The sequence below is a fragment of the Protopterus annectens genome, chromosome 14.part0 (assembly GCF_019279795.1).
Source record: "Protopterus annectens isolate FY-2018-M chromosome 14.part0, PAN1.0, whole genome shotgun sequence".
Taxonomy (NCBI): Eukaryota; Metazoa; Chordata; order Ceratodontiformes; family Protopteridae; genus Protopterus; species Protopterus annectens.
In genome coordinates this window covers 597,992,157-598,017,576 of record NC_056748.1, presented here as the reverse complement: position 1 = coordinate 598,017,576, position 25,420 = coordinate 597,992,157, and positions in this window count along the sequence as shown.

Genomic DNA, 25,420 nt, shown 5'->3' with positions numbered 1-25,420 from the left:
TCAGTCATTTGGTCTCAGGCAAATGAGTGTCAGGCAAATGAAAGTTAGGTCAAAAGAAGTAGACTCCCTCTGGAAGATCAAATGTTTTAGGTAACCAGGAGGTGAGAAAGTTTGTCATATTGTTTCCTTCTATATTTTCAGGGAGACCAAAAATCCTCATATTATTTTGATGGGATCTGGTTTCAAGATCATCCATCTTGTTTTGTAGCATAGTGTTTTGTTTGTGTAAAAATTCTGTGTTATTTTCATTCTCCATTAACCTGCCGTCCATGTCATTTAGTGATTCTTCAATGCTGGTTATTTAAATTTTTGTTGCTTCAAGTCTTCATGTAGCACATCCATCTGTTTAATGTTTTTTCCTTAAAGTTGTCTATTTTAGAATCAGTTTTATCAATCTTTGTATTTAGGTCTTGAATATTAGATATTAGAGTTTGTAGTTCTCTTTTAAGGCTGGAGTCTTGACTGCCTGTCTTAGTGAGACTCATGCTGGAATTCTTTTCAGATGAGAAGAAATTTCCCTGATAGATTTTTGACTGGAAAATATGTCCACTTTTAATTTTTTGTAGATATTCTTGTAGAAGATGTTGAATATTAACAAGATATGTAGAAAAATATCCGAGTTTTCTTGTTAGGAGACAAAATTCCAGTATAAATAAGTTTTCTTTAGTGGAGTTGATGAACTCTGCTGCTACTCTCTGCCCATGCTGGACACACCCCAGCAGATGAAGTTCTGATGGTCATCTAGCCATCTGTGAACTCAAGCAGTGAATCAAGGCTGTGGGAAATGCATTTACAGAGGACTGTGGGGCTGTTTGTGTAGATGGGAAAGTATTGTAAACTGACAAAAAGTAAGGTAAATATATAAAGGTAAAAGACTCAGTGCTGCAGAGATTATGGAGCCAAAATAATATATTTAAACTGATTATAGGAAAGTCTGGTCAGTTTTGTAAGTGTAAAACTGAAGATTTTCAGCAGTGCTGGGGTAGTACACAACAGTAGTAAAAGTGCCATCTATAATCATTGATTATAAAAATTGAAAATAAATGTGACTTGTTTTCAGCACAGCAATCTCACATAGATTAGGAATGGGAGCCTTTTCCATTCAAAAAGTGCTAGAATTCACCAGCTTACTTAAAAACTGTGCCCAGTAAGGTACAATTGTCTGAATTAGGACATGAACAAAATAAAGCACAGAACTCTCAGTGCATCATATGGTCTCCTCTGTTCCATACTTGCTAAGGAGGTAATAGATCCATAAGAAAAACACACTGACCTTAGCCTATGAACAAAAGCGATGGATTTAAACTTTGACAACAAATAAATGGGCAAAAAGACAATATTGTGACCATGTAAGGTCCAGACTTTCAAAACCGTGTCCACACTTTGTTGTGTAATGCATAAGAGAGAGGCAGTCACTTCTACCTTGTCCTTCTTTTAATGCATGCCAATATAAGCCTCATAATGAATGACCACTACACTTTCTGCTATTGCCATGTACACATGATGTACACAAGCTGTGCAGTTCTATAAGCTTACTTTTGGTTAATGAAGTCATACTCCAGAGTAATGGAAATACGCAAGACTGCAGCTTTTAGGGCACATTAAAGCCAAAACTAAACCAGACACCTGCAGAAAGGTGCCTTTTCAGGATTAATGTTCTAAGTCAGGTGAAAACTATCTATATGAGAAAGGCTTAGATTCAGCTTTACAAGAAATTCCTTGCATTCATTTCTTCATTTGAAATGTAGACAGGCTAAGACGTGTTTCTATAGTTCATTATATCTATATACCCACACTATCACACAAACACACTCACACACTATCTCTCTCTGTATATATGTACGTGTGCTTGTGTGTGTAGAGCTCTCTCTCTCCCTATATATATATATATATATATATATATATATATATATATATATATATATATATATATATATATATATATATATATATATATATTTCTAATGCTTGAAGCTAGAGTGGTTGTGAAGTACAACTGATTGGGCCTGAGTAGTAGAAGTTCAAACAATTGAACATTGTGTCTTGGACTTGCCCTCCAACAAAGACACATGGTAAAGCATGTCCGAGAGGTGAGCACAAGCCAAGTATGGGCCATGCCTTTCCTGCAGGAACTATAGTTAAGCCTGTTCTGGTGATTTGCCAGGTTGATTTACAATTACTTTGTTTTGATAGTGTGTTGATCGATGAACAGATGTGTGATCATTTTATAGATATTCATATCTCTATATCTCTTTCTGTATCTCTCTCTCTCTCTCTCTATATATATATATATATATTCTTAATTGTAATATCCCCTGTACAGCACTATGTACGGACCCGATCTGCACTGCACAGAGCTGACAGTATTGTTTTTGCAGGGGGGCAAGCCCCCCTGCAAGCCCCACACCCCCTGCTACTTATATATTACAACTCCGAGATCACAATACAATGCAGAAAAGGGTATATCTCCCAATCTGAACTGTCCTGCGATCTCAGTATGAAAAAAAAAAAACAAAAAAAACTTTGGATGTGTGTCCATTTGGTGGCGGTGAATGTATAGGATTTTCTGGAGCACTTGCACATTCCATTACCCTGTTTTTGACATTTTTTTACAGTTAATTTGCATAAATTAACTGTCGATGACACGGACCATTGAATATTCATGAGTCGATGACATGGGTCACACAAATGAACGTTCGATCTTTTAAATTACAAACATTTGTTAGTAAACCATGTGTATAGATATATATTATATATATAAAATATGGGAGCTCTTTTAATGAGTGAAACTCCCAAAAGTCAATGTCTGTTTTGTCAACACTTTGTTGTCAGCAAAACAGATGGTTGACATGTGTGCAAGATCAACATTCCCTGGGGTTGGGCAATAAGCCTGTTCACTGGGATTGTGCAATCTCAGAGTTAGTATAAATATAATGATCAAGGACTGTGAGAAGTGCAGTGGGACTTACCCACCAGCAAAAATGGTCGATTTTTTCTGAGTGGTCCAAGCTTACATCTCGGAGCATGTTTGTTAAGGTGTCTGTTTTTTTTTTTTACCTTTTTGCAGTTAATGTTTGCAGTCATTCTACTGAAGTTTAAATTAACTACCATAGATTAAATTAGCTACCATAGATCCATATAATATACATAATATTATGTGTGTGTATATATATATATATATATATATATATATATACACACACACACACACACACACACACACACACACACACACACACACACACACACACACACACACACATATATGCATTATATACTCACAAATTACACACACACACACACACACACACACACACACACACACACACACACACACACACACACACACACACACACACACACACACACACACACACACACCTTCTTATCAAGGAGTGAAAAACATTTATCTGTCGTACAGTACTAGATATTTTTATTATAACTACTTCTTTCCTCACATCATCAATGCCAGGACCTAATTCACACTAACCACAGAAGCCTGTATATTATCTAATAGTGAATGCAAACACTACACATTACCCAACCTGAATGACTACTAGCACTAACATGTACAAATATAATTACAAATAAATATTTCATACTAAAACTTACTGTAGTCACTGCAAGACGTATAACCACTGAAAACTGTACTTCACAAACTTCACTAATAAAATCACATTTCTTAGGACAACAAAATGCCTTGCAAATACATGTCTTTGGGAAACATTACTTTAATAGACTTTTTTTTGAAGTTGATATGTGTTTTGTCAGTGCACTTTGGTTGACAAAGCAGATGGTTGATAATTGTGTGAGATTGCTGCCTTTTAAGTTTGGGGATAATACCATTTTCTCCAGCATTGGGTGATTTCACATTTAGAATATATAATTAGCAGGGGATGTAGGGGCACAGACTTCCACATGGGGGGTACACGGAGGCAGTTTGCATAATTCATTGCCTCTGCCCCTTGCAAAAATGCTGTTTTATTTTTGCATGTCCGGGATTATGTTTCAAAGCATGTACAATGATTTTGGCGATATACATTTAATGTGTAACAGCTGTAAATAAAAAAAATTAAATAATTTCAAATATAGGCCAAAAAAAAAGAACTCTTATCCAAAACTACAAACCAGCAAAATTGAACAATAAATTTAGGGAAAAGTATAGAACAAAAAAAACAACATCATCGTCTGTAGTAGAACATTAAACATTATCTGAGTATAAATTTCTATCCCTTCTCCTCACAATACACCTCAAACCAAAGACATTTAGTATACATTTCCACTTACCACACATATCAAGCAGTTGTTGTGTGGAAACATCACATGATGTAATCCACAATCCATGCTGCTTCACAAAGACTTTTAAACAGCCAACTGACCTCTTCCTGGTTACGTACCTGTTTCCCCAAGCATTATAACACAATCACAATCTGTATCACATTTAACTCCATGCTGTGATCACAAGATTCCCACTACTTGTGATCTTCTATTCAACCTACTCCTAAACTAAATTAGACCATAACCAACAAAACATAATAAAACAAATCAAAACAAAATTAAAAAGTAGCTCAATAAAATGTATATCCTAACCAACCACAAAAAACACTGGCCAAAATGCCCCACAGAATCCTGACTCACAGGATTTGAAGCTCAAATGAGAACAAAGCAATAACAGATGCCCCTTCCCTAAATCTGTAGCCTGGGGGGGAGCAAGAAAAGGGGGAAAAAACTAATCAATTGGCAAAACAGATAAGTTAAACAAAAGTGAAGAATTCTTACCTGAGGTAATCTCCTAATGGGGTTACAAAGTATATAAAAAGAATAAATGGGATATTTTTTGGGATCTGATGTCAGATATGTTTACTATCCATTACTGAAGAGGTAGTTAATGCGTTTTGGCACCTTTGGTCAAGCCAGTCATCATCACATCATGACACATGTTCCCTACAGCATGAGGTATTGCCCATGACCCCCCTCTCCACACACAACCACTACAATCAAAAACTGTTGGTGTCTTTATAAGTAAGTGGATGACAGTAGGGCTGGCATTTATTTTTTTCATTACAGAATGATATACCCAGAGTCACGGCACAGAGCAATAAAACCCTGACTACAACAAAGGTGACTCAGATTTGTTTCACTGCTTGGACATTCAAGGCAGTGGCAGGGAGGGATGGGTGTTCCCATTCAGGAGGGGGGGATTGATTATATGAGGATTTCATGCAATGTTCCCTGATGGAAACTGGGTAAGTCACTGTAAGGAGATGTGGTCCAAGAAGGGGCAGGGTGGTGGACTTGGTTGAGTTGTTGTGGGTGCAGAACGATATGTCACAAGTCTTCAGTGCATGCCTGCCCCTTGGACACAATCATGGATACTGCAAAGGGGAGAGTAATGTGGATAGGCCATTAAGTAAAAATATTCCTTCAGTGGATAGGACAGCATGCCCCACCAGGACACCATTAAGAACCTTGCCTGCCCCATCCCATATCAGAGAAGTTCAAAGATCTTAGGTGAGGCTGGCAGACCAAGTGATGAACATGGAGCACTGAGGTAGATGACATAGGCTGATGCAAGGGGGTCAAAAAGTGCTCAGCAAATGACAGTATACAATCATATGTCTAGCTGATGTTGATTATTTGGTGCAAATAACTACCAAAGGGCTTGCATTTAGTGTAAACAAATACAAGTTGATGGCATCTGGATTATATACAGTAATGTCACAGATTCTGTTGAGTAATAAAAATTTAGTAATTATGATTAAAATAAAAGATATGGAAGTAAGTATTCAGAATAGCCTACGGTGCAAGACAAATGCAACCTCTGCTACCTCTGTCAAAGTAAAAACCATTAACATTTTATGATCTTTGCTTACCAGAAAGAATACCAAAAGGAAATTATATTTGCTAATATGGCTAGGACACAGGTGCAGCTATTTCTTTTGTACTTATATACTTAACAAAATTAATCTATTAGAAATAGTCCAAAGGAAGTTTACAAAAAGATTTTCATCAATACCTGATCAAGAGTATGCTATTATGCTTCAGGTATTAGATCATTTTAGGATAGTATAACATATCATCAGACATAAACTTTAGCTAATATATTAGGCCCTCAAGAATGAAATACTAGGGGCTATGTTGGGAACTGCATTCCATAAAAATGATAAAATCATCATCATCATCATCATCATCTTCTTTCGGCTGTTCCCGTTAGGGGTCGCCACAGCAAATCATCTGTTTCCATTTCTTCCTGTCCTCTGCATCATGCTCTTTCACACCAACCACCTGCATGTCCTCTCTCTCACCACATCCATAAACCTTATCTTAGGCCTTCCTCTTTTCCTCTTACCTGGCAGCTCCATCCTTAGCATCCTTTTTCCAATATACCCAGCATCCATCCTCAGCACATGTCCAAACCAACGCAATCTCACCTCTCTTGCTTTGTCTCCAAACTGTCCAACCTGAGCTGACCCTCTAATATACTGATTCCTAATCCTGTCCATCCTAGTCACACCCAGTCCTAATCTTAACAACTTTAACTCTGCCACATCCAGCTCTGACTCCTGCCTTTTTGACAATGCTACCATCTCCAACCCATATAACATAGCTGGTATCACTACCCTCTTGTAGGCCTTCCCTTTCACTCTTATTGGTACCCGTCTGTCACAAATCACTCCTGACACTCTTCTCCACCCATTCCACCCTGCCTGTACTCTCTTCTTCACCTCTCTTCCACACTCACCATTACTCTGAACTGTTGATCCCAAGTACTTAAACTCATCCACCTTTACCAACTCTACTCCCTGCATCCTCACCATTCCTCTACCCGCCCTCTCATTTACACACATATATTCTGTTTTAGCCCTGCTGACCTTCATTCCTCTCCTCTCTAAAGCATATCTCCATCTCTCCAGGGTCTCCTCAACCTGGTCCCTACTCTCACTACATATCACAATGTCATTTGCAAACATCATAGTTCATGGGGCCTCCTGTCTAATCTCATCTGTCAACCTGTCCATCACCACTACAAATAAGAAAGGGCTCAGAGCTGATCCTTGATGTAATCCCACCTCCATCTTAAATGTATCTGTCACTCCCACCGCAGTCCTCACCAATGTCACACTACCCTTGTACATATCCTGTACCACTCTTACATACTTCTCTGCCACTCCTGCCTTCCTCATACAATACCACAACTCCTATCTAGGCACCCTGCCATATGCTTTCTCTAAGTCCACAAAGACACAATGCAACTCCTTCTGACCTTCTCTGTATTTCTCCAACAACACTCTCAGAGCAAATATTGCATCTGTAGTGCTCTTTCCTGGCATGAAACCATACTGCTGATCACTAATCATCACCTCCCTTCTTAACCTAACTTCCACTACTCTTTCCCATAATTTCAAGCTGTGACTGATCAATTTTATTCCTCTGTAGTTACTGCAGCTCTGCACATCACCCTTATTCTTAAAGATAGGTACCAAAACACTTTTTCTCCACTCCTCAGGCATCCTCTGACTTTCCAAAATTTCATTAAACAGTCTGGTTAAAAATTCCACTGCCATTTCTCCTAAGTACCTCCATGCTTCCACTGGTATGTCATCTGGGCCAACAGCCTTTCCATTCTTCATCCTCTTCATAGCTGTCATTACTTCCTCCTTGCTAATCTGCTTCACTTCCTGATTCACTATCCCCACATCATCCAACCTTCTCTCTCTCTCATTCTCTTCATTCATCAGCCCTTCAAAGTACTCTTGCCATCTACTCAACACACTCTCCTCACTTGTGACTAAGTTTCCCTCACTGTCCTTTATCACCCTTACCTGCTGCACATCTTTCCCAGCTCTGTCCCTCTGTCTAGCCAATTGGTACAGGTTCTTTTCTCCCTCTTTAGTGTCCAATCTCTCATACAACTCTCTATATGCCTTATCCTTAGCCTTCACCACCTCTCTCTCTTTGCCATGCGCCTCATCTCCTTATACTCATGTCTACTTTCTTCATCTGTTTGACAATCCCACTTCTTCTTCACCAGCCTCTTCCTCTGTATACTCTCCTGTACTTCCTCATTCCACCACCATGTCTCCTTGTCCTCCTTCCTCTGTCCAGATGTCACACCAAGCACCTTCCTAGCAGTCTCCCTTACTAGCTCTGCTGTAGTTACCCAGCTATTCGGTAACTCTTCATTGCCTCCCAGTGCCTGTCTTAACTCTTCCCTGAACTCCACCTCACAATCACCCTTTTTTAACTTCCACCATTTAATCCTTGGCACTGCTTTCACACTCCTCCTCCGCTTCTTGATCACCAACATTATCCTGCAGACCACTGTTCTATGCTGCTTAACTACACTTTCCCCAATCACCACTTTACAGTCTCCAATCTCCTTCAGACTGGCCCTCCTACATAGGATATAATCCACCTGTGTGTATCTTCCTCCACTCTTGTACGTCACCCTATGCTCCTCCTTCTTCTTAAAATATGTATTCACCACAGCCATGTCCATCCTTTTCCAAAATCCACAATCATCTGACCTTCTGCATTCCTCTCCTTAACACCATACCTACCCATCACTTCCTCATCCCCTCTGTTCACTTCACCAACATGCCCATTGAAGTCCTCTCCACTCACTAGTCTCTCACCTTTGGGTACACTCACCACCACTTCATCCAACTCACTCCAAAATGATAAAATACTATGTGTATTTCTCTCTGTCTCTCTATATCTGTATCTATATTTATATATATCTGTCTATCTATCTGTCTGTCTATCTATCCATCCATCCATCTATGTAGGGCAAAACTGTGCATGCTGCTTACCTTGACCTGGCTAAGGTATTTGATACAATACCTCACCTGAGTGTGGTAAACAAACTCATGGAATTAGGTGCGAACCCCTATGTTAGACATTGGATCACCATCTGTTCTCAGATAGTAGCCAAAAAGTTAGGATAGGGGAGTTGACCTCCACAAAGAGGACTGACACTAGAAGAGTACCTCAGAGCTCAGTGCTGGGTACTCTCTTTTTTGACATTTACTTTTAGAAGTCAAGGCCAACATCAAGACCCTCTGGATGACCAAGTGATTGCAAACTGGGAGCACTCATAGTATCCCCCCAAGACACAATATCCCACAGGAAGTGCTAATACAGACAAATAACTGATGTTATCATCATAGTTTAAAAACAATGCCAAGAAATACATAATAGTACCCTTTAAAAGATCTGTTACCCTTGAAAAATACCTTATTAGTAACACACCCCTAAGAGTAGACCCAGTCAGTAATTTGGGGAGGTATGTAGACAGTAACCTGACTTTTGACCAACGTGTGTCTAAGGTAGTAAGGAAATAATTTTATGTTGCAGAGCTTTTATGCAAGGGTATGGCATCTAGGTCCAGGGAAGTCATTGTTCCACTGTCCTCAGCCCTCATCATATCTATCACTGAATACAAATCTCCCTTACGTAGGTATCTAACCAGGCACATGCAACAGCTGGAATGTCATTAAGAGTTCCTCACAAAAAACATTTAAGGCATAAACAGCATGTCCTATGTAGATTGCTTCAAAAGCCCTATTGCTATACAATGTTTCCCATAAACTGTTAAGGGGTGATCTATGTCTGACATACAAGACATTTAATGATCCTACCCTGATGGATCTCTTGCATATTCACAAAATGAATACCTCAGAACTATATGATCCAGAGACTTAAACCTTGCTTGTTACATAAATAGGACATGTTGGATAGACAGGTATGTGTCTGAGAGAATGCCTTTTCTCTGGAAGAAGCTCTCCATCCATGTGTAGCAGAGTTCTTCCCAGCCCCTATTCAAGTGTAATCTAGACCAGTGGTTGGGAAATCAGAAATTCACCCCTGGTATGCCGTCTATGTCTCTAATGGATAGAGGCAAACTGGAAATTTTGACTACACATACCCTAGCTTACTCATAATCATAAAAATAACTTGTAGGACACCAAACTTGACTGATATATTTGTATGGCTTAGCTTAAAAAGACCCATGTGGTCATTAGCCTAGTATGTATATGAGTCTGTATCTATCTATCTATCTATCTATCTATCTGTCTGTCTGTCTGTCTGTCTGTCTATCTATCTATCTATCTATCTATCTATCTATCTATCTATCTATCTATTCACACACACACACACACACACACACACACACACACACACACACACACACACACACACACACACACACACACACACGCAAACACAGTAACAGCACTGCATTTCCAAAGCTGTCCTGCTGACTGCAAATACTGAGGTCCTCAACAAAAACATACCTGAACAAAAGAGACCTCTGAGGCAAAAGCATATTTATTGGGGTTATGTACTTTTAAAACTTTAATTAGTGTGTTAATTGTCAATCCATTACTTATTTAATTGACTATATTTAAGGGAAGGGTATGCATTTTAAAACTGTTCTGATGAAGTCCTGTTATCTGTTTATGGACGAAAGTGCTCAACTTAATTCAATAAAGTTCCTCACTTCTGGTTGAACACAAGTCCTCCTCTTCATTTTCTACATTATTCATTTGTGATATTGGACTTTTGGTTATCATGTCTAAAGGTGCTTCTGGAGGAGGTGGGCAAGATGTTGTCAGCCAGACTAGCTCAGCCACTACTTCTAATGGTGAACATTGTTGCAGCAAGTGAGTTCACAGTTAACTCTGCATTCTGCTCAGATGCAGAATACATTCACTTCCCTACGTGGTGCTACTCAAAAGTTTGGAAGTTTAGGAATTCCATTGACTCAAGCTACCCCTAATGTTCAAGACAGTAGCAACAATTCTTTTATGTTCCAAGTTCATACCGTTGATTGGAAATCCAATACTTTTAATTTTAATACTAAGACCAAGACAGCAATGGGTCGGCCAGGTGTCTCTCTTACATTACATCAACTTATTAGTTTTTGAAGCTGTTCTGCTCCAATATAAAAAACTTCAATTGGAGAAATGTTACTTGGAAAGGAATATCGAGTTGCATCAGGTTCCTAAGGGTCTTAGATTGTGGCGTTACCTAACGGAGCTGTCTCTAACCCTGATATCATAAAAGAACTGGAGCATTTGTTTGATGCAGCCAGACGGGATTTGTTAAAACTTATAGTTAAATACAATAAACTGAAAATAGACAATTTCTGTATAGAACTAGATGAGCACATTAATTTAATAAGAAATAACTTGTTATTTACACAAGTTAAGGAGCAATTCGATCATGTTTTTACACATATGGACAGTGTTTGCAACAATATTTTTTCTCATAAATGCAAGAAGCTGAAAAGAGATTTAGATAATATGCTAAGGGGAAGGCATATCTCAGCTCAACTACATTACCTAGCAACCAAAGGTGAGCAGCCAATCAAGTTCATAGGTTCATAGGTTTATACTAGGCTAACTGCCCTAGGGCATTTATAAGCCTAGCCCAAAGTTATGTGGCTTACGCCGCCCCCTATGTTAGAAATACTGTGCCCATTAGTTTGTTGTGCCTCTGTCCAGTAGTGACACAGAGATGATTCCCGGGGTAAACCTACGATCTCCCATCCACCGGTCAAGATTTCTCTTGAACAGAGCCAGCGAGGTGCTCTGCCTCACATGGACCGGGATTTTATTCCACAGCATTGGGAGTCTCTGGGTGATAAATCTATCCCTCCAGCACGTCCTATTTATATCTGTGCTAAGGTTTAAGTCTCTTGCTCTAGTGGTTTTGGTGGATTTGGATTTTTTGAGGTGGAGCATGTCCATTAATTGCGGGTTGGTCATGGCCTTGTATGTCAGGCACAGGTCACCTCTGAGCAGACGGTATGCAACTGAATAGAGTTGGAGTTTCTTCAGTCTGGCAGCATATGACAGGTTTTGGAGTCCCTTTATCCTTTTGGTGAGGAACTTTTGGGGTCTCTCCAATTGTTGCAGGTGTCGGGTGAGATACATCCCGAATGGGGCATTGTACTCGATCATTGGTCTGATAAGTGAAGAGTACAGGGGAACAATGACCTCACTTGATCTGGATGTGAATCCCTTCATGATCAGGTGGGCAATGTAGAAGGTCTTTCGAACCACTTTAGCAATGTGAGAGTCAAACGAGAGGCCACTGTCAACCTGGGTCCCCAGGTCCCTGATAACCTCTTCTGTGCTTAGTGGGTTGCCACCTATATGGTGGCTTGGGGTTACCTTGTTTTTCCCGAAGGGTATGACTATACACTTTTTTGCATTTAACTTCAGGCCATGGCTCTGGCACCAGCTATCAGTTTCCGTGAGACCCCTCTGAAGGATGTCTGTGTCCGATGTACTATCCACTACGGCACCCAGTTTGCAGTCATCCGCAAACTTTGTCAGCCATAGTCCTCCTATGTTTATCTGTACTTCTGAGAAGTAGATGCCGAACAATAGGGGGCCAAGGACTGAGCCCTGTGGGACTCCACTTGTAACCGGCTTGGAGTCTGACATGGCTCCAGCAACTCTAACCCTGTGGGTTCTGTCCTTTAGCCAGTTTGCAACCCATCTTGTGACATATGGGTTTACATTTAAGCTGGTAAGTTTCTCTATAATACCCGAGTGGGGTATTGTGTCGAAAGCTTTTGCAAGGTCAAGGTAGGCTGTATGGACTGCCTTTCCCTCATCAATGGCCTTGGTGACTGTTTCGAAGAAGTCGACCAAGTTCAAAAGGCAAGATCTGCCCTTGACAAAGCCAAACTGGGTTGGGTCCAAGGTCTGCAAGTCCCCTATGTCCTTGTTTATGAGTTCCATTATGATCCTCTCCATAGCTTTGCAGACCAGGCTTGTTAAGCTTATGGGGCGGTAATTACCAGGGTCCGTAGAGGCACCGCCTTTGTGGAGTGGGACCACAGTTGCCGTACGCCACTCCTTGGGCACATATCCTGTGGTGAGGCTAAGATTAAACAGCTGCCTTATGTGCGGGTTTAGTTCTTCACTGAGTTCATGTAGCACACAGCTGGGGACCCCATCCGGTCCCATTGATGCTGTGTTTTTAGCTTTAGAGAGAGCAGCTTTCACCTGCGCATTTGAGATGTCTGGGAGGCTACTCTCAGTTGGGATAGTTATCTCTCCTTTTGGGGAGAGGGGGTGAAGTTTGCGCTGAACCTGTCTGCCAGTATGTTGGCAATGTCTGTGGGTTCAGTGATTTTTGTATCATTTTGGACTAATTCTGAGCATATCTGGGAGTTTCCACCCAGGTTTCTGACATAGCTGAAGAAGGCCTTATGATTGTCTTCTTGAATCTATGGCAATTTTTCTCTCAAAGTTGGCCTTGGATGATTTTATGAGGGATCGTAGTTTCTTGCTAGTGCTGATCAAAGATGCCTTCCCTTTTTGGGATTTTGCTCTATCATGTAATAGCTTTCTCCTCTTATTGTAAAGTTTGTTTATGGCTGGGGTCCACCAGACTGGACATTTGCCCTTGATGGAAAGAGTCTTGGTTTTATTTGGGATTGCCTGATCCATGCAGTCCTGAAGGTGTTCATAGAAGGCATTTGTAAGGGCTTCCACAGCTTGGGTTGTGGTTTCCATTGGCTCGGGGGCCTTGAAGGATACCACACCTGTCTTGAGTAGTGTGAAGTTTGCTTTAGAGAAGTTCTTCACTGTGGTCTTTTTGTTTGGGGTGGGGGCGGGATGTGGATTTCTAGTGAGATTAGTTTATGATCTGATCTCACCAATGAGGGATATACTTCCGGTGTAGAACATTTTGTCCCCATGTTCGTGATGATGAGATCTAGTATATTTTCTCCTCTTGTGGGGACGGTGACTAGTTGTTCCATGGCATTTGAATTTATGAACTCCAGGAACCTTTGGGCTAGAAAGTTTGGGCTTGAGTAATGTTCCCAGTCTATATTCGGGTAGTTGAAGTCACCCAATATGATGGTGTTTGGTGATACATTTATACCCTCCAGTGTCTTCAGGAAGGCTGTGTGGGTTTCCTGAGTTTGAGAGGGTGGCCTGTAGCATGCTACAAATTGTAGAGCAGTTTTGCCTATGGTTACTTGCACCTGAATGGTTTCCAATGCTTCGTGCATAGCCACCAACCTGGAGGTGTGGGTATCCTTGATGAATATGGATACACCCCCTCCTTTTGTGGTGTGGTCCAGGTTTTGGGGCCGGAACGCATGATATGAGATGAAACCTGATAGTGCCGGGGTGCTCTCAGGAGCCTTGAACCAGGTTTCAGTCACAGCACAGACATCGATGTTCTCCATACTGAGAAGGGCCTCGAGTGCGTGCATTTTGAGATTTAGACTTCTGGCATTGAGCAGCATTACCCTTAGTTTCTTCACGCTTTTGTTTTCTAGGGTGGTAGGTTTAGAATTTGAGCCTTGCCTAAAAAAGGCACTATGGGGTGGCAAGAGCCTTAGCCAATATCCGGAATCCCAGGGGTGACAGGTGCAAGCCGTCCCTTGCGAAGCAGCGTGGCTTGTCGAGCATGTCATCCCAGGCAGACAGGCACTGGATCCCCTTTGAATGACACCAGAAATTAAGCCAATTGTTAAAGCTGATCATCTTGTCACTATATTGTGGCATCATTCTTGGTGAAGGAAGGATACTGCTCAGGGTCAGGGTCATACCTGCCTGGGCTACATAATCAGAGAGCTCCTCTATGTCTCTTTTCATGTAGTCCAGGGAGGTAGATCTCAGGTCGTTCACACCAGCATGGACAATGACTGTGTCATACTTGTACTTGCTGTGGAGTGACCTGAGTGCTTGTGTTATGTGGCGGATTCTAGCACCCGATAGGCAGCTTACCGTGACCTTCTCCTTGTTCAGCCTGGTGAGTGGGACATCAGTGTGTCTGACTATGGAGTCATCTATGACAAGTATGTTTGGTGTTGTATTTGGCCTTAAGGGCAGTGACTGCTTTGCACACTGATTTTGTTGTTTATGTGTTGTTTGTGTGGTGTATTGAGTTTGCAGTTGCTTGGGTGTCTGCTTTGGAGGCCTCTGCTGTTTAGGTAAATTTTTACTCAGAGCCTCCGAGTATGTCTTGGTGTGTTTATGTGTTTGATTCAGTGGTGTGGTTGAGTTATGTGAGACTGATATTGTGGTGTGTGTAGTTGCCTTCTCCTCCTGCCTGGTCTTGCCAGTCCTGAGTTGAGAGAGCTCAGCCTCCAGTTTGGCTAAATAGCTGCATCTCTCGCAAGTGTTAGTGTTACGTGGGAGGAGGAGAGGGTTGTCCATGTACATGAGGCAATTATAACATTGTCTCAGAATTCCCAGATTCACCAACTGGGCAGGAGGGGACGCCAGCATCTGACCCTTCGACATGCTAGAAAGATTTATGAGTTGGTATGAGACAGAAAAGTAGTGGGCTTAGCAGGGAAGTGGGCACTCCTGGGGGGTTTTGCTAGTGAGAGATTTGTATAATATAGGAGTGCTTGACCTGCAAAGAGAATGCTTATAAGACAAGGGATATGCTTATAAGACAAGTGCTGAGCTTTTTGAGAAGAAAAAGCTATTTGGAACAAGTGCTGCACTTTTTAGTGAAGGTGTAAACTGTTTAGGTTCCTAACAGAGCAGTTCTAAGGGAAAAATTGAAGAACAGACTTTCTGGAGCCAGAAAGAGTTTAACCTTGTTAAATCGCGCTAAAGCACGTTAAAGCGTGCTTGATAGCAGGGGCTGGAAAGAAGCAGGAATAGACCCAAAACGGACAATAAAACTACAGTTTCAAGTCAGTAACCACCTCTACGGGGGGCAGGGAAGCTGCTCAATGTTATTCACTGCCACTGATCAACAGAGAGACTTTCCTTTAGCCCAAGCAAAAATGGCCTCACAGAAACTTTCAAATAGTTCAGGAACAGCAAGCCTGTAACCAAACTTTTTTAACTCTCAGAAAAGTAGGAAAAAAGCAAGATTTTTTTTTGTTTTTGTTTTTTTCAGAGATAGCAGAGGTTCACAAGTAATATCAAGTTATAACAGTGCAGTAAATGACCCCACACAAGAGTGCTAGGTCAAGGACAGAAAATATGCAAGTTTTAAGAAAAAAACGATTTAAAATTAAGTCTAAATACAGCTACTAATACAGAAATCAAGTTTAACAAGCCAGCAAATGCTCAAGCTAGGCAGCTATGCAGAAAAACTTAGCAAATAAACAGAGAAAAAATACTTAAAATCTCAAAAGTGGCTCCCTTCTTCTCTCAGCATTTTTTCCTCTTGGAGGGTGCTTCACCAACAGCCAACAAGCCTGAAAAGATGCCCAAACCATGAGGCAACTAGGTTTTAAGAGAGGAAGATGAAGGAGTTTTGGAAATGACCCCTAGTGGCCAATAAAACTACAGTTTCAAGTCAGTAACCACCTCTACGGGGGACAGGGAAGCTGCTCAATGTTATTCACTGCCAATGATCAACAGAGAGACTCTCCTTTAGCCCAAGCAAAATGGCCTCACAGAAACTTTCAAATAGTTCAGGAACAGCAAGCCTGTAACTGAACTTTTTTAACTCTCAGAAAAGTGGGAAAAAAGCAAGATTTTTTTTTTTTTGTTTTTTTTTTTTTTCAGAGATAGCAGAGGTTCACAAGTAATATCAAGTTATAACAGTGCAGTAAATGACCCCACACAAGAGTGCTAGGTCAAGGACAGAAAATATGCAAGTTTTAAGAAAAACACGATTTAAAATTAAGTGCAAACAGGAAATTCAGCAAACAGCTTTTGGTTGTGCTCTAAATACAGCTACTAATACAGAAATCAAGTTTAACAAGCCAGCAAATGCTCAAGCTAGGCAGCTATGCAGAAAAACTTAGCAAATAAACAGAGAAAAATACTTAAAATCTCAAAAGTGGCTCCTTCTTCTCTCAGCGTTTTTCCTCTTGGAGGGTGCTTCACCAACAGCCAACAAGCCTGAAAAGATGCCCAAACCATGAGGCAACTAGGTTTTAAGAGAGGAAGATGAAGGAGTTTTGGAAATGACCCCTAGTGGCCAATAAAACTACAGTTTCAAGTCAGTAACCACCTCTACGGGGGCAGGGAAGCTGCTCAATGTTATTCACTGCCACTGATCAACAGAGAGACTTTCCTTTAGCCCAAGCAAATATGGCCTCACAGAAACTTTCAAATAGTTCAGGAACAGCAAGCCTGTAACTGAACTTTTTTAACTCTCAGAAAAGTGGGAAAAAAGCAAGATTTTTTTTGTTTTTGTTTTTGTTTTTTTCAGAGATAGCAGAGGTTCACAAGTAATATCAAGTTATAACAGTGCAGTAAATGACCCCACACAAGAGTGCTAGGTCAAGGACAGAAAATATGCAAGTTTTAAGAAAAAACAATTTAAAATTAAGTGCAAACAGGAAATTCAGCAAACAGCTTTTGGTTGTGCTCTAAATACAGCTACTAATACAGAAATCAAGTTTAACAAGCCAGCAAATGCTCAAGCTAGGCAGCTATGCAGAAAAACTTAGAAAATAAACAGAGAAAAAATACTTAAAATCTCAAAAGTGGCTCCTTCTTCTCTCAGCGTTTTTTCCTCTTGGAGGGTGCTTCACCAACAGCCAACAAGCCTGAAAAGATGCCCAAACCATGAGGCAACTAGGTTTTAAGAGAGGAAGATGAAGGAGTTTTGGAAATGACCCCTAGTGGCCAATAAAACTACAGTTTCAAGTCAGTAACCACCTCTACGGGGGGCAGGGGAGCTGCTCAATGTTTTTCACTGCCAATGATCAACAGAGAGACTTTCCTTTAGCCCAAGCAAAAATGGCCTCACAGAAACTTTCAAATAGTTCAGGAACAGCAAGCCTGTAACTGAACTTTTTAACTCTCAGAAAAGTGGGAAAAAGCAAGATTTTTTTTTGTTTTTTTTTTTCAGAGATAGCAGAGGTTCACAAGTAATATCAAGTTATAACAGTGCAGTAAATGACCCCACACAAGAGTGCTAGGTCAAGGACAGAAAATATGCAAGTTTTAAGAAAAAAACGATTTAAAATTAAGTGCAAACAGGAAATTCAGCAAACAGCTTTTGGTTGTGCTCTAAATACAGCTAGTAATACAGAAATCAAGTTTAACAAGCCAGCAAATGCTCAAGCTAGGCAGCTATGCAGAAAAACTTAGCAAATAAACAGAAAAAAATACTTAAAATCTCAAAAGTGGCTCCCTTCTTCTCTCAGCATTTTTTCCTCTTGGAGGGTGCTTCACCAACAGCCAACAAGCCTGAAAAGACGCCCAAACCACGAGGCAACTAGGTTTTTTGAAGTGAGTGTGATGGAGAAAGATGAGATGACGTCAAACCAAAGGAACCAAGAGCACTGTTCACCTGAGGTTCCTGTGGTGAGATGCTCATAACACCTACAGAATCAGGCTCAGCAGGAGCATTTTTCCTTTCAATGCCCTCTCAACAGTGGTTATCAGGAGAATGACCAGCAGAACAGATACCTGGCACAAGGTGTTTGGCCCAAGAGATGAAGTACAGCTTACAACACCCGCAAGAGGCATTAAATTTAGTTCTATTTTCACCAGGTAACTATTTTAACATTAATGACTGTCCTTCAGATGCTGCCGCATGTGTTTTTTCTACACAACTTTCTGTTGCTTGTTTGACTATTGAACATAACTCTATGTTTGTTAGTTTATTTAATAGTGACACTGAGACAATTTATCAGTCAATGTTGAATATCAGCAATATTGAAAATTAACTTCATGATAGTAATTTGAGCAATGAAACTGGTTTGAATATTTTTGATACAAATCCCACCATTATTTTGAACACTGTGGGTTATTTTAAACTGTATAATCATTCAGCTAAAGTCATTTCTCAATCTCATGTGAATGTTCTTTCAAAAGGTTTTTCTTTTATTCCAGCTAGAAAGGGTAACATTGTTGACTTGCTCATCAATTTTAAGTTATTTTTGTGTAAATTAAATCTATGATTGTGGTTTAACAATGCTAGCAGAGCTTATGATTTGACTAATGTTGCATTAAGCAGACCTAGTACATTTAATCCGCCCTTACATGATAAGTTATGTGTGTGTTCGATAAGGTATGTGAATTAGATTTTAGGGAATGCCTAAGAGGTACTTATTCACATTATTTTGATAACTTATCTAATTATGAAAGATGTTTACTTGAAGATATTGTTCATGACAGGAATATACAGGTGATGAAACCTGATAAAGGAATGGCATGGTAGTTATGGATCAGGTTGATTATGTATGTGCTATTAACTTTTTATTGACTGATGAGACTTATGAAGAGGTTTCCCACAATGAGATAAATATAGCCCACAAAAAATTAGATTTATTACTGGATGACATGCTTTATCAGGGTAATCTAACCCTTGATGAATATACATATATGAAAAATTAATATCCTGTCATAGGGAGTATTTTCAGCATTCCCAAAATACACAAGACTCTTGTTAACCCCCTTTTAGACCCATCACTGGTGTTAAGAGATCAAAAACATTTTTTATCTCTATGTTTTTGGACCACCGTTTGAAGGGAGCTGTACAAGTATTTCCTCACATATGTAAGGATTCCCGGCAATTTTTTTAGCCTTAATAATGTAGAGTTAAAAGGAAATATGTATTTTGTCACCATTAATGTATGCAACCTATTTACTGTTATATCTCATGAACTTGGGTTGCAATGGTTAGAGAGGCAACTGTTCATTTCTAACAAATTTGAAGGCCATAGGATTGCCTCTTTAGTGACTTTGATGGAGGCAGTTCTCAATAATGATTTCATTTTCTTTGATGGGCAATATTTTAAACAAAAAATTGGTGTTGCTAATGGGGCAGCATATGCCCCCATTTTTGCCAATCTTGTTATGTCTTTCTGGGAGACCAATTACATGTTTAACAATAAATATTATGAGTGTAATTCTAATTAGACAAGATACCTGGATGATATTTTCTTTATTTGGCAGGACACGTTGGATAAATTGCAAGAATTTTTAGAGTTTATTAATAATACTGTTGAGTTTTTTAAAATTTACTTATTATAGTTGCGACAAAATCCACTACCTAGATGTTGAGATTTTCATTGACATAAGCACAAATTCCTTAGCTTCAAAAATATTTAGAAAACCTACCTTTTCAAACTCTTGTTTAGAATACTCTAGTTGCCACCCCTCCTTCAAAAAAGAGCAGTAGTCAAAGGACAAATGGTGAGAGCAGCGTGGATGGTGACTAGAGATTTTGATTTTAGTGAAGAAATTGAATTTATGAGACAAATGTTTACATCTAGGGGTTACCATGAGCTACTTTTGACTAGATTGAAAAATGAAATTTGTTGTAAGAGACAAAGAGTAGTTTATTCACCAATTTTGAGTAAGGGTGAGCATAATGGTAGCCTAAATTTGGTACCTAACAATAAGGTTGATGGGCATTTTGCCTTTATACTTACTTACAACTCAACTACTCAGAATATTTGTTCTATAGTTAGAAAAAAAATTGTCCTTGTTAACTACAGAAGAGGACCTATTGCAAATGTTGGGTAACGCTCCAAGATTTACTTTTAGGATAGATTTAAACTTTAAAGATATATTAGAAAGGGGTCAAAATTATTACAGTTCTAGACATTCTAATATGAGTTCAAGTAATTTTAAATGTGGTAGGTGTAACCAATGTTCCTATGTTTTGGAGACTAAGGATTTTTTCATTCTAGGTAATATTAGAACCAACATTTATTCACATTAAAATTGTTACTCTAAAAATGTGGTTTACATTGCTAATGTCTGTATTGTCCCACTTTTTATGTAGGAAAGACTTCTAGATTTTTTATAAACAGGATTTATGAGCATATATCTGTTGTCTGTAAGGGGATTAAGACAAATGCATTACGTAGGCATATAGAGAAAGGTAAAGATATATCTGTTGTCTTTAAGGGGGTTAAGACAAATGCATTAAGTAGGCATATAGAGAAATGTAAAGATCCCACGGTAGTGGTGCTGCGGTAGCGTTGTCGCCTCACAACAAGACGTTGTCCCGTTCGATTCTCAGCTAGAGCGTCTTCTGTGTGGCGACATGTGTGAATGGGTGTACCTTCATTGAAGGTTGTGCATCAGGGCTGGTAACTTGGCACGTAAAAATCCACTACAAAACATTAGCGGACCGGAGTTCCGCTGTGGCGACCCCTAGCCGGGATAAGCCGAAAGACACAGCAGCACAGCAGCAGCAGATAGAGAAATGTAAAGACCATTGTTTAAAATTTTTAGTGGTGCAGCAATTTATTAATGACCAACAAGGTAGGGTAGTCCCTGAACAATTAGAAGTCTGTGAGCTTAGTTGGCAACTGAGTTTTAATGCAACCGAATCCCCAGGGATAAGTGAATGTACTAGTACTCTTAGCATTTTAAAAATGAAAAAACAGAGATTTTTTTGTGAATTCTTTTGTGAATTTATGTGCACTTTTACAAGGATTTTTAAATCATTTCTCAGCATATTTATTGGGGTTATGTACTTTTAAAACTTTAATTAGTGTTTTAATTGTCAGTTCATTACTCATTTAATTGAGTGTATTTAAGGGAAGTGTATGCATTTTAAAACTCTTCTGATGAAGTCCTGTTATCTGTTTATGGATGAAAGTGCTCAACCTAATTCAATAAACTTCTTTGCTTCTGGTTGAACACAAGTCCTCCTCTTCATTTTCTACATTATTCATTAGAGATATGACTGAGCTCACTGAATATGTATCCCAGGCAGGTATGCCCCTAGCCTTAAGCAGCATCCTACCGTCACCCAGAATGATGCCTCAGTACAAACAAAAAATGACTGACTTTAACAATTGGCTTAGTTTCCGGTGTCATTCCAAGGGGATTCTGTACCTGACAGCCTGGGAGGACATAACTGACAGACCATGATGCTTTGCCAGAGATGACCTTCATCTGTCTCCCCTGGGCTTCAGGCTTCAGGCTCCTGGCAAAGGCTCTTGTCTCCCCCATAGTGCCTTTTTTAGGCAAAGTCTTGAGGACAAAATTACCAATGTGAAAAATTCTTCTAACGAAATTTAAAGGTCATGCTGCTAAACACTAGGAGTCTTAACATGAAACTGCATTCATTGGAAGCATTCCTCACCCTGGAAGATGCTGACATTTGTGCAGTCACTGAAACCTGGTTCAAAGCTGCAGAGAGCACACCAGTCTTACCAGGTTACTTGTCCGACCATACTTTCAGACCCCAAACAGAGGGTTGCAAAGCCAAAGGAGGTGGAGTTTTAATATTTATCAAAGACGTACACACCTCCAGGCTGGTCAAGCAGTATTATGCACAGCTGACACTCCAGGTGCAGTTAACTACTGATAAAAACACCAATTCAAATCATAATAGGCCATTGTGATGCAGCGGTTAGTGCTTTCACCTCACAGCAAGAGCTTCTCCCATTCAATTCTCAGCTGGAGCACCTTCTGTGTAGAGTCTACATGTCCTCCCCGAGGTCGAGTGACATTAAAGACATGCAGGTAGGTGCATGCATGAAAGGGTGTGTCTTCTTTGAAGGTTGAGTGTCGGGCTGGCAACTCGGCACCGTAAAACTCCACTGCCAATCATTAGCGGACTGGAGTTCCACTGTGGTGACCCCTAAATTAGGAAAAGCCGAAAGACTTTTTTGAAGGACCAATTCAAATCATAGCTAACTACAGACCCCCAACTGTGACTCAGGAGGCCCACTCCAACTATCTGGACTTAGTTGAATCCATCAAGATTCAACCCTCTACCCTGATCCTGGGTGACTTTAACTACCCAACTAAATTCTAGCTCAAACACGAACACCCAGAGAGTCCTCAATTTCATCAGTGCCAATGCATTGGATCAGTTTGTCGACACCCCCACAAGAGGTAAAAATATCCTGGACCTGGTACTAATCAATATGAGTAGCCACTGTAGCACCCCTACAGTGTCATCCTCCTTGGTAAGATTCAACCATAAAGCAATCATTTTCGAAGTCACCATCTCCCCCGACCAACCCCTTGTCAGGGTCGAACAAAAAAACTTTTTCAAAGCTGAGTACAACCTCTTGAGAGCAGGTATAAGCAGCTTCATAGCCAGCATCCCTTCAGTTGAATCAAGCACTAATGTCCAAGCCTACATAAAAAAAAAAAAATATGAGCACTTATATAGCTGCATAGACTCAGCAATACCTAAGAGGACCAAATCATCTTCCTAAAGGAAAAGTAAACTGTCTGGTGGACAGCAGCAATAAACAGACTCTATAATAAAAGGAAAAAAATGCTGTCCAGGACTAAGAAGGAGCAGGTGCCAAGTTGGAAGCAATCTCTCATTTCTCTGACCAAGCAAATAAGGTCACTGGTGAAATCCTCTAAGGCTAACTTCAAGTCCAAATTGGTCACATCCACTAAGGACAATCACAAGGCCTTCTTTGCATACATCCACACTGACAAAGGTAACTTCCAAATATGGTCTGAACTGGTGGTCAAGAATACCACATACACAAATGCCATAGATATAGCCAACCTGTTGACAGACAAGTTCAGTGAAAACTTCACCCCCTGTCCCCCCATCAGTAAACCAGGACATCCCTAGCACATGCCCCCCTCCCCTCATCAGCAAGGTGCAGGTTATTAATGCCCTCTCAAAGGCAAAAAATACAGCCTCCATGGGACCCAACAACATCCTTGGCTGTAACCTACATGAATTCAGGCAAGAGCTCTCAGTCCCACTAGGCACCCTATTCAACCAAAGCCTGTGCACCGACTTTGTCCCAGCAGAATGGAGGACAGCCACTGTCATCCCTCTGCACAAAGGTGGGGCATCCACCGACCCAGGCAATTATAGGCCCAGAAGCCTAACTAGCCAGATCTGCAAGGCCATGGAATGCATTATCATGGACCTTATAAACAAGGACATTGGCAACCTCCAAACGCTTGATACCACACAGTTTGGTTTTGTCAGAGGGAGATCATGCCTGTTAAACTTGGTCGCCTTCTTTGAAACAGTCACCAAAGCCATGGATGAGAGCAAGACAGTGCACACCAGCTACCTTGACCTAGCCAAAGCCTTTGACACTATTCCCCACTCGGGCATAATAGATAAACTCTCCCAGCTAGGCATCAACCCGTATGTTACCAGATGGGTAGTTAACTGGCTCACTGATATAACCCACTCAGTCAAAATAGGGGAAGCCACCTCTAGTAGTAGACCCGCAACAAGTGGCATACTCCAAGGATCGGTTTTGGGGCCTCTACTGTTTGGGATATACTTTTCTGAGGTGCAAGCCAAATCCAGTGGTCTGTGGCTGACTAAGTTTACAGATGACTGCAAGTTGGGCACTGTCATAAATTTCCCTAATGATGTGAACATCCTGCAAGAGGGCCTTAACCAAACTAATGACTGGTGCCAGAAGCATGGCCTCAAACTGAATGCCAAGAAATACATCATTATTCCCTTTGGGAAAAATGGTGTCCCCACTAATTATCACATTAATAACAATGTACGAAGCATGCAATCAGTCGTGAGGGACTTGGGAACCTAGGATGATAGCAACCTGACTTTTGACCACCATTTTGCCTCCATTGTATGGAAAGCTTTCTACATGGCTAACTCATAAGTAAGGGTATTTCATCCAGGAACAAGGAGGTCATAACATCCTTGTACTCCTCCCTGATCAGACCCATTATCGAGTACAATGCCCCCTTTGGCATGTACCTTACCAAACACATGCAGCTGTTGGAGAGACCACAGAGGTTCCCAACCAGGAAAATCAGGGTATCAAACATCTATCCTGTACAGATAGACTAAAATCTCTGTCCCTGTACTCAGTCTCATACAGACTGCTCAAAAGTAACCTGTGTCTGGCATACAAGGCTGTCTCAGACTCAGCCTTGATGGAGTTGCTGCATATCCGAAAGTCAAACTCCACTTGTGCAACCTGCACGCAAGGTCTCAACCTGGTCTGTGACATTAATATAACTTGTTGGCTGGATAGATTTGTGTCCCAGCAACTCCCCCATCTGTGGAATAGACTTCCTCATCTAGCAGAGTACCTCACTAGCCCTCTTTAACAGAAACCTGGATGACTAGATGGGAAACAGAAAACATACACTTGGCATTCCACCTGTGTCCTTGCTGGACAGGAAAACAGGTGCTGACTTTTGGGAACATGGGTGAAATTCTTGGCTAGGCTTAAAACGGCCTCCAGGCCAATAGCCTAGTATCATCCTAGGAACCTATAAAAGTCTTAATGTTGTTTCTTTGGAGATGACTTCCGGTAAAATATAACATCAGCTGATATTCCATTCTGATTCCTGCACCATATTATAGCACACTTGTGCTGGTGCTTGTTGCAAATTTATTTTGAATTTTGCACCATCCTGGGATAGTAATCAATAGCTTTATTAATCCCTCTGGGATAGCATACAAGGCTTCCTGTGCTACATTAATGACTTTTTTTGTGTTAAAACATTCTATACTGGCAAATGTGCAATCCACCTTGATTAAATGTAATATTATGCACTATGTCATGCAA